The following is an 11,371-nucleotide window of genomic DNA, read 5'->3' as shown; positions in this document are numbered from 1 at the left end:
CGATAAGGTCCCGGTTCGATAACGGGAAGCGGCGCCGCACGTGACTGCCGCCCCGCTGCTTTGTAATGTAGTGGTTAGCGCGGCGTCCATGGCCGTGCCCCCCAACCCGCTGCAGACCTGCCAATCAGGCGGTGGATGGAGCCGAGCGGCGGGCGGCGCTCCTTGGTCCTCATTAACTGCCCGCGGGACGCCTCATTAAAACGCCTCGCCGCTGCAGGACCTTTTTTTTTTTTTTCCCCAGGAGCACCTCAACGCACCGCCGCATCTCCTCCTGCTCCTACAGCTCAGCAGTGCCTCAAGCGGCCGTGGAAAGAAATGCACCTGCATGCACAACACATGTATTAAAATTGGATAAAGCTTTTTTTTTTTTTTTTTTTTTTTTTGTTTCCGCAAAAATCTTCAAATCTTTTCCTCATGCAACATGGCCGCCGGGCTACAGCTAATATGCTCTGGAGATAAAAATCAGACTTAGATGGTTTGGGACGTGGACGGAGAAGGGATGGTGAATATCTTGGTAGGTTTTAGGAGGTTTATGGATGGAGGGGAAAGCTGACAGGGTTCGATGGAGGCAGACGATCGGCTGCGGTGACCCCTGGAGGGAGCAGCCCGAAGAAGAGGAAGGCGTCTCCAGTGCAGGCTTCTCTCCATGGGCTTCCTGTTGACCCTGAGGTGTTGCTCCTCACATATAAAACAGCCAGTGGCATCTAAGCATCTTCTCTAACACGACTCGGTGGAGTCTTACTAGCTTCTATTTTTCTTTTTCTTTCAGGAGCGTCCGAATACACCACCGTTAATCTTCCACAGCATCCTACTGCTCCAGCGGCGCCCCTATTGGCCACAGAAAGAAATGCAGTCTGGACACAGGTAACAATACTTGAATATAAATAAGAAAATGCTTTTTTAAATCTGTATCTGATAAACCGAAAAATTCTGAAAAACATTTTAGAAGCTATTAAACAAAACTATCTTTTTGACTTTGACACAAGTCTCACTGGCTCCTTCTACAATGAAACATTTGTTCTTGAATAAATTGTCCTTTCCAAGAAAGGATGAAGAAATTCGATGTGGATTTCAAAGCGATCGCGATTTTAGACAAATATATCAATTATTTTGTTGGACCGACTGTTTTGTAGTTCTTTTGTTTTTTCCCGTGACATGGAAGCGCAATTGAGATTTCGAAATAGAAAAAGGAGATGACACTTCTTCACATTTCCATGGATCCAAGTGAGCTCTTGACCTCCTGTCTTAACCTGTGATCGCCACGCCGTCAGCAGGAAACACACCCGACGGAGCATCAACATCTCTTGTGAAAACCAGCAAGAAGTGAGGCTCTCCCCATCCGGGGACCCCAGGCACCTTTTCTTTTTCCCTTTGACTTGTGAATTTTACGCTTTTTCCAATGCGGGATTTCACAATTCAACCTCTCTTTGCTCCTGAGAGGCTTTTTTTTTTTGGAACCCCCTTGAATTCTTCCTCACCTCTTAGGGAAAAAAAAAACAGGGGGAAGGTCCATGTCGGTAACAGTTAGTGAAGGGAAGTAGGTTCAGCCGGAGGTTCTCAGCTCACAATTGTCACCCTTGCTTCATTTCAAACCACCTGGAATCTGTGTGTGTGTGAGAGAGGGAGTGTGTGAGGCAGTTTATACGACACACTGGCGGGCAGCGGCCGGGAATCGCAGAGGAAGAAAAAAAAGAAGAATGATCCCATTTCATCTAAGCAGGAAAATGACAGCAGAAGAAAAGCGACAGTACAGTTCAGCGGGCTGCAGGTTCTCCTTCAGCATGAGATTTATCACCGGGAGATGTGTGTGTGTGGGAGTGTTGGGTGTGGGTGTGTGTGTGTGTTGAAATCTTTTGTCCCGGGTGTGTAAGTGAGGGTATATCCATACTCGCGTGTGTTTGTGTGTGTGTGTGTGTGTGTGTGTGTGTGTTTGTATGTGTGTGTGTGTGTGTGTGTGTGTGATCCTTCTTGTGTCGACAACAGTTAATCCCTCTGACCTGTGTGTGTGTGTGTGTGTATGTGAGATACTGTGTTATGTCATACCTGCTGCATTGTTTGTGTGGAGGCATCACTCAAATGTGTGTATCCCTGTGTGTGTGTGTGTGTGTGTGTGTGTGTGTGTGTGTGTGTGTGTGTTTGTGTGTTCCACTCTGTCCAACCCATTTGTTGCATATGTGTGCATGATACTGTGTGTTATGTCATAAGTCTGCTAAATGTGCTGTGTGATTTATCTTGTGTCAATTTGTGCCCTCTGTCCTGTAAGTGTGTGTGCTAATGTGTGTTACAGGTGCATGTTTGTGTGTGTGTGTTAAAATGTATGTCTTTGGTCCTGTGTGTGTCTGTGAGAGTGGGTCTATTGGCAGGTGTGTATCTATAACAGTTCAATCCTCTGACCTGTGTATGTGCTAGTGTGTGTTATATTGTGTCTTTTGACCCACTAGTGTGTCACAGTGTGTATCTGTCACTGTGTTGAAATGTGTGTGTTTGTGTGTGTGTGTGAGTGTGTGTGTGTGAATCATCTTGTGTCTGCTACACTTTGTGCCCTCTGCCTTGTGTGTGTGTGTTAGTGTGTTATGAGTGCACATATTTGAGTGTGTGTGTGTGTCTGTGCTTGTGTGTATTCATTGTCCTGTGTTGGTGTGTATGTGTGTGTGTTTAGTGTGTGTGTGTTCTAAAGGGTAAAAGTTAATCCCCAGTTTTCTCTTTTTCTTCTTTGGTCTTCCAGTTGCCTCCACTTCTCTTCCTGGGTGCGTCTCGCCTGCACACACACACACACACACACACACACACACACACACACACACACACTCCTGCTTCTCCAAACTATCCATTCCTTTGATTTTCCGATCGCCTCCAATTGACTCAGTTCTTTCATCACCTGCAGTGTTCTGGATGCTGTTGCCGTGGTGATAGTGATTCATCTGTCAATCAGCGGAGCGTGATCGCCTGCTGCAGGTAGAACGTCACTTTCTCCCACTGATTATTATTATCATTATTATTATTACTTTTGTTGAGGGATATTTAACAGCTGTGGAGGGGGAAAAAACGTGTAATTGTACGGGGGGAGAGCAAAATCAGGTGTTCTAGGTGTCGATCTGGAGGTATTAGCGGTGTTAAAGCCTGCTTGTCAATAAAGTTGTAAACGGAGGGACGCTGGGAGATGGAGTGCTGGGCAGCGGAGGTGTGAAGGAAGGAATAAAACCCAGCACGCACACACCTGAGGGCCCGGCTCCCCCTTTTTATCTGTAACGGCCGGGGTTTCATCCTTTAACGGCTCCATAAAAACACTCTGCGGTGCACTTATTTAATTAAAAGCGCCGAAGTTCTCGATCATTCTGACTTCTGATGAATCAGGAGGAATAAAAAGCGGCGGCGGCGGGAAGTGGAAGCGCGAGAATTGGGCGTTGGGCGGACGCATAAAGAAAGATTACATTGCTTTACGCGGGATTCTTGCCGTCGTAAATCAGACTCCGTGCGTACATTTGTGTGTGTGTGTGTGTGTGTGAGATGCTCAGGTGAGCCACCGCCGCGACCATAAAGAGATGGGGAGAAAAAACAAAGGCAGAAAGTGCCGGGTCTTTATGGGAGCGGCGGCCTTCTGCCGGACCATTTCCTGTGATTGATGGGGGTGGATCAGAATGAAGGCTCCATTATATGATTAGCTTTTAAAATGTTTATTGAGTTCATTAGACATCTGCTGGACGTGTAAATCACGCCGCCCGCCTCCTCCCCTGACCCCGGGGCTGCGGCGCTGTCTTCAAACTTCGCCCGCTGTGAACTAGTCGTGCAGCCACAGGATCTGAACAATGTAAACGTTTTTTTTTTTTTTTTTTCTTTTTTTAATTGAAGTTAATATGAATCATTTGATGTTTTTTTTTTTTTTTTGCTTTAATTTCCTATTTTTTTTTCCCACATATTTTGGGGATTTTTTTTCAGATGAGGGTGATATATCTCTGATACATGAGTCATTTTTTTCCTGAATTCCCAGGGATTATGTGATGTGTCGCATCTTTAAAGTTCATGTTGGTAATCTGTTTTCTAATTTTAGGTGATTTATCATAGATGTCACATTGTTTACAGTTGACATTGTGATTTGTTGTGAGAGCAGGGAACAGTTTGAGGAAAATCCAGAGAGTTGGAGGTATGTTCTAGAAAAGAGGAATGAAGGTTCGTCGCATCAAGACAGAATATACATGGAGGACTTATACATGGAGGGTCAACAGTTCAGAGCAGCGAATGTGGAAAAGAGGTGAAGAAAGCGGGTTGGATTGGGTTCAGAAAAGTCAGGGATAATGGGAGATAGAAGGCTATCAGCTAATGTTTTTTTGTGAAGGATAACCTTTTTTTAATGATTAATATCCGTCAAGTATCACAAACAAGGAAGAGTTGATCATTTTCCCCATTCCCATTTTTTTTTTTTTTTTTTAATTCTATAGATTCAGACATTCATACCTTTATTATCCTAATATTGACCTTGATGTCTCAGCAAAATCAGTGACATCTCGTCATCTTCCCTTTAAGAGAAAGCCCTGTCTCCTCATGCTGGACCAATGGGAAGCCCCACTGCAGCCCGTCCTGACCCCCGACCCTGGCAGATCGTTCCCCTTCCTCCACCACCTGCAGTCAGTCATGTTGTTCCAGCTTATTGGCCGGGATGACCTTTGACCTCCGACCTCATTTCTGCCACTGTAATAGTGTAATGATGTTGACCTCTGGAGATGGAGTGTGTGCCTTTGTGTGTGTGCGTGTGTATGTAAGTATGTGTCTGGGTATGTGTGTGTGTTTGAGCACTCAATGTTGATGACGATACATTTTATTGAAGTGCACACACACACACACACACACACACATACATTCAACAATAGGCACAGATGAACACAGATTCACTTGAAGACACACTAAAAGAACACATCCACCCACACACACTCACACACGCTTAGAGAGACACAGACGGCAAAGAACACACACAGATAGAGACTCATAAAAAGAATAAAAAACAGACTCAGATAATCGACAATGGACACACAAGTGAACACACACAGACACACTCACTTTGACAAGCAGACACTACTCAATGCAGGTGGACACACACATGCTTAAAAAAGCAAAAACAACAACAGACAGACACACAACCACACGCAGGAACAACGTGACACTTTGACTGGAAAACAAAGACACAACAAAAGCTGTGCATGCACACACACACACACACGCACACACACGCACACACACTGCTTCCATTAAGGCCTGTTTGTTCCATTAATTCATCCATTAGCATTAATTAACATTGAATGTAGAAATCATTTAAATAAAGCGCTAACAGTACAGAGTGAGGTCGTGCTTTCAGTCACGCACACACACACACACACACACACACACACACACACACACGCACGCATGTAAACACACTGACAAGCACACACACACATCCCCGACAGAGCTTAGGCACTTGCTCAATATTTAGATATTTTTTCCATTAATTTCTCGCTGTTTTTTTTCAAGTCCATCCAGAGTGTTTTACTTTAATTTCTTACTTTTTTATTTTTTGATGAATTATTTTCATAAGCTGTTTCCATCCTATCAGCTGAATTTCTTGTATTTTCTTTTTATTTCATTTGATTTTTGTAGAATCATTTTATATTTTTTTTCCATATTTTGTTCTTTTCTTAATAAATATACAAAAATAGAGCTATTTTTAAGCAACTCCATTATTTTTTACTTGTCCCCTAAATCCTCCTCCATCATTCCTCCTCCATCAGTGAATGGGTAAATTGGACCAGTCAAGCCGCCAGTGGTGCAATTTCACCAGATACTGGACAAATTATCAATCTGCTGTTAATATTTCCTGCAAAAAATGAAATAAAGCAGGCATAGGAGAGGAGTGTGTCACATGGCCGGACCCTGCCGGCGGCCACAATGTTGCTTTAACCATCTGACATCCCCGCCCCCCCTGACCTTTGACCCCATGTGGGTTTTGTCGTCTCCTGGCCGGAGGAGAGTCCGCCGGGAGTCGACCCTGAGCCGCCCTCTTCGGCTTGGTACCAATCTAACCCCGTGTTTTCCTGCTGATGTAGTTTTTATGTTTTATTTATTTATTTTGTGAAGCAATTTATTGCTTATCACAAGCCTGTTCCTCATCATAGTGATTTATTACATAACTTCCATTGTTTTTTTTTTGTTTGTTTGTTTCTATCTTTTTTTCAAGGCAATTTTTCGGTCATTTCTAATATATATGTTTTGCTGATTGGTCTTGTGATCTTGCAGATTTTCTTGGTTCCCCTCAGTTTCTTAAATTTTCATGAACTTTCCTGACAAGTTCTTTCTGATTTCTTGTTTTCCCCCCAAACTTTTAAACTTTTAGATCCCTTTTTTGTTGCTCGGCTTTGATTTATATTTTTCAGTGAAAATTCTTTCCATTATTTCCATATTTTCCTTTTTTGTAACTTTTTTTTTAAATTTTTTAATTTGTTTTAAAAAATTAATTTTATTGTGCTATTCAGGATTGTCAATAGGTACGCAAGGGGAAGACTCTTTTGATTGGACCAGGCTAATCCACGCCGCAATATGCCTGACGGCTGTGTGTGTGTGTGTGTGCATGCGCGCATGTGTGCGTGCTTGGTGTGTGTGTGTGTGTGTGGGCGAAGGGTTGCTCTGACAGGTAGGCGATTCATCCCACTTGGATCAACTCCAACATGATTCACATCGGCCCCCCTCCCCCACCCTCACCCCCCCAACCTTCCTCTTCATCACACCACCGCTCTTTTGAAGCCCCTCTTCATCCTCCTCTTCCTCTTTTTCTTCTCCTCGTTCTTCTTCTCTGGCACCAAACGCGGCACTTCGCCGTGAATGTGTTCGCTAATCCTCCTGTTCGCCCGTGCGTCTGTCTTACAGATTTATTTTCAGTATATTTTTATTTTAATTACCCCCAAGTTCATTTCTTTTTGCTTCATTTTTAGTTTTTTTTTTTTTTTACTTTGAACACATTTTCTTTTAATATTGATGTCAAAAAATTGAACTCAATATTTTTTTAAATAATTGTATTATCAATTTTATCATTTTGTATTATTTTGCTGTTTGTGTTTGTATTTTGAATTTTTGCTTCTTTCAAAGATTTTAAAATTTTTTTTGGAGGTTTTATTTTAAAGGTTGTTTCTCATCATAGTAGCTCTGTTTTCAAAGCTGTCAATCAATCAGACCTGTCAATCAAACTGTGACCGTTTAGGTAAAACCAAACTACTTTTCTGCTACTTTTATAACCAAAAAATTATGTAATTTGTTGTCAGTTTCTGTGTGTGTGTGTGTGTGTGTGTGTGTGTGTGTGTGTGCGCCAGTCACAGGTAGGTGGTTCCTCCAGTCTGGATTTTCTCCAGCCCTCCTCTTTTGAAGCTGCTGCTTCTTCATCTTCTCTGGCAGCGCACATGGTGGAATGTGTGTGTGTGTATGTGTGTGCGTGTGTGTGTGTGTTAATCCTCCGCTGCCCAAAGACCTTTTTTCATTCGGCTGTGTGTGAAAAGTGTATTTCTGGAAAGGCGCCGAGCCGTTTCCAGTGTGTGTTGTCTTTTTTTTTTTTTTTCTTCTTCTCCTTAATCCTCCGAGCCGGCGTTCCTCCTCCCACCACTAGGATCCCGGCCAATCAGGGTTCACAGCGCCGCCGACTTCCTGCTCCGGTCCAATTCTCCAATTATGTTTCCCGCTGAAAGAAGATTCCAGAACAAGCGAGTGTGACTTTAAAAAAACACACTAATCCCGGTTCTTCACCCTGATTTTCACCTCATTTCCCATCCGGCTTTTCAGTGTTTCAGTCCTTTTCTCTCCCGGACTGACTTCACCTCTCCGCTCATTTCCAGCTCCTCCTGTCGTCTCGGCCCGCGTACGCTATGGTGGTTGATGGAACGTAAACAAAAACGGAGGAAGTCCAAGCGAAAAGTTTGGAAGAAGTGTTCCGGATTCATCGGGAAGTTGATTTAACGGTTAAAAATGACAGAAAGGAATTGGGAAGAAAAGGCAGTATGTTAAGTAGTCATTCATTCATTTCCTGTACCGCATATCCTACACTCAGGGTCTCTGTATTTAGAGACATACAACCATTCACCCTCTTATTCATATTTCAAATAGAGAAATGCAACCATTCACCCTCTCATTCTCATTTATTGCCAGTTCTTGCATGTTCTTAAAATGGGGAACCCGGAGGAACCCCGACATGGAGACGCCTCCCTGCCAGAATCCAACCAGGGACCTCCTTGCTGTGAGTTAGATATTATATATTGCATGGCTGCTAATTTGCATCCATTAAAATGTAAAAAAAAAAGATAAATTGCTTAAAATTGTGTTTAAAATGAAAAATTATTAAAAGTCGGGAAAAGTTCACAAAAGTTTACCAGAATTAAATAAAATGATGGAGGTTTTTGGTTTAAGGATTACAAAATGAAATCCTGACAAATTAGCTCAAGATGATGGGAGACTTTCAAAATAAAAATTCCAATAAATTACCCTGATATTGATTGGAAATTTTCAAAAGAATTTACCAATAAATTAGCCCAACATGGTAGGCAGATTTTCAAAATAAAATACAGATTAGCTAGATATAGGGGTAATTTCAATAAAAACTATCAATAAATTAGCCAAACATTGTAAGGGTTTATTCACAATAAAATTCCAATAAATTACCCTGATATCAATTGGAAATTTTCAAAAGAAATGAACAATAAAGTAGCAACACATGTTAGGAAGATTTTCAAAACTAAATACCGATTAGCAAGATTTCGGTCTAATTTCAATAAGAACTGTCAATAAAGTATCCAAACATTGCAAGGGTTTATCGAAAATAAAATTCCAATTAATTAGCCTGATATTGATTGATGATTTTCAAAAGAAATGAAAGCCAGATACGAGAGGGGGACTTTCAAAATAAAATCCCAATAAATTAACCAAATATTGTTGGGAGATTTCCAAAAGAAATACAGATAAATTCACCAGAAATCATTGAGGTATTTCAAAATAAAATTATGATAAATTAGTCAGACATCGTAGGCAGATTTTCAAAACAAATTACAGACTGGCCAGATATAGTGGTAATTTCAATAAAAAGTACCAATAAAATTAGCCAAAGAAAATTCCAATATATTAGCCTGATATCGTTTGGAGATTTTCAAAAGAAATTATATCCGGAGAGGGATTTTTAAATTAAAAAGAATAAAATCCCGATAAATGAACCGGATATTGCAGGAAGATTTTCAAAAGAAATGCCTATAAATTAGCCGGACATCACTGAGGGATTTCAAAAGAAAATATTGATTTAGCTAGACAAAGAGGGATTTTCAAAAAAAAAAAACACAAGTAAATTAGCCTGACATAGCTCTGAGATTTTTCAAAATAAAAGTGTGATAAATGTCACACTGAGGAGATTTTTATTTTTTTTTATTTTATTTACAGCGCAGTGCCCGACTCCGCCTGCGGGGGCCAAATCTATTTTGTCACTCACGTGACCTGACAGGAACGCGGGCCGCCGTGTCTCCGGGCTGATTGCTGTCAAGGCGACGGTGTCACCTGCTCGCTGCCGTCAGTCAAGCTGACAGCGAGCAGGGAGAGACACTTAGGATAATTGCCCCCCTCCCACCCCAACTCACCTGCGGAGGGGAATTAAAATAAGAAATGGGGGGGGCAAACTGTTGTAAGCCCTCTCCGCTTGGTGCAGGTTCATCAATCAGCCGTCAGTCACCGCTACCGCCAGAGAGAAGAAGTCAGTCATTAGCTCCATGTGGCAGGAAGATCCGCTCCATGATGGCGTGTGTGTGTGTGTGTGTGTGTGTGTGTGTGTGTGTGTGTGTGAGGCTGGAGGTGGCGCTCTGGAAATATTAGCTGAAAACTAGCTAAAAATGGCCTCCAGCTCCGTGTCCGTCCAGGTTTTCCCCGATGGCTGACCTTACAGACGGCGGGAAATCAATCAGAAGTATTGATCACTAAACAGCACTGAGTGTTTAAAGACGACGTCATCAGTTATTTGTCGCACAACAAGTAAACAAGCTAGTTTTTTAACCGTCATTATTCCCAAAGACACGACTGGAAATGCTGAGTTCCTTTAAAAAAAAAAAAGCAACAAAGTTACACATCCAGGAAATAAATAATACACAAATAATTTATAATTCATAAGTCCAAAAAATAGCCAAAAATATTTGCGGAAAAACTGGTGCTTTTATTTCGGTGGGGATGATTGTTAACATCACAACTGCACGTTTGACTGACATGTCCAGCTAACCAGAGGAACCTCGAACTCCGTCAATGAAGATGAACATCAAGTTTATTTCCGTCTTTTTTTTTTAATTGTTTTAAAATGTTTTTCAGGTAATTCATTTCAAATGTCATTTTTTTCTGCTTAATACATTGATTATCTGAGGAATTAATATCCAATGTTTCTGGCTTCTCCTTCAGGTTCTCCATGTTTCTCCCTCCATCCAGTCAGCAGATGATTGACAGCTGACCCCTCCAGGTTAAGCCCCGCCCCTCCGGCCCTTCCAAAAATCCTCTTCGTGAGGTAAAGACTTTCAGCCGCTCTGTGATTGGAGGGTTGGTTTGTTTAGGCTCCGCCCCCATCTGCCTGCCAGCTGTTCGTAATAAAGGACTGCATGATAGTCGTATTGATAATAATGCAGTCATTACCATGGACACACACTCGCCTCTGTCAGCTTCCCGTCGTTCTCTTCAATCGGTCGTCCTGGAGGGAGGAGGGATCCTCCGTGCGTCTGTGACTGATTTTTAGTCGATCGATGGTCGGGCCGTCGATCGGACGGGACGGAGGGGCGTAGCCTCCGACTCCAGGAGGGATGATAGATAATAATTAAGTGGAAAAACAAGATAGCGGCAGCGACACGCTGATTCCTGACTGCTTTAGTCGACTCTCTCTTTGCGTGTGTGTGCGTGTGCGTGTGTGTGTGCGTGCTTTTCAGAGCGCACAAAAGCCCGTTGCCGTGGAAACAGTCAGGGAAACACAGAGGCAGTGGACGTAATGGGATTCAGGTCCAGAGGAGCGAAGACGAAACATCCAGATAAGACGTTAAAGAGGTTGTGTCCAAAACACTTAGTATTTTATATTGTATTATATCATGTTTTATTTTCTTATATTAAAACTTATTATATTATATTTGTGTTGTTCAATACACATTTAAATGTATATTTTTGAAATATTGGCGCTCATTTCCATTCTTTTTTTTTCTCCAGCAGGTTTTTCTTTGACTTCCCCATTAAAAACATTTTTCCTTTAAGTCACTTCCTGTTTATTTTCCCTTTTTTTTATTTCACATTTTCAGTCATTTTACTTTTTTTTCCAATAATATTTCAGCTATTTTCCTCCCAAATTTTTCTGTTTATCAAGTTC

The 11,371-nt window shown here is 42.0% G+C and overlaps 1 long non-coding RNA gene across 1 annotated transcript; it reads left to right on the top strand.

Annotated features, from left to right (window-relative positions):
• The first annotated feature begins 357 nt into the window (after positions 1–357).
• Positions 358–2,955, top strand: LOC147215638 (uncharacterized). The gene is made up of 4 exons (XR_015109236.1): positions 358–669; positions 770–864; positions 2,726–2,747; positions 2,885–2,955. It is a non-coding gene; the product is annotated as an uncharacterized LOC147215638 (long non-coding RNA).
• Positions 2,956–11,371: the final 8,416 nt, after the last annotated feature.

The sequence above is a fragment of the Fistularia commersonii genome, chromosome 31 (assembly GCF_037954325.1).
Source record: "Fistularia commersonii isolate RoL2024-O1a breed Wild chromosome 31, RoL_Fcom_v1.0, whole genome shotgun sequence".
NCBI classification, from domain to species: Eukaryota; Metazoa; Chordata; class Actinopteri; order Syngnathiformes; family Fistulariidae; genus Fistularia; species Fistularia commersonii.
Note: the sequence above shows the minus strand (reverse complement) of the source record. Positions and strands in the feature narration are given on the sequence as shown.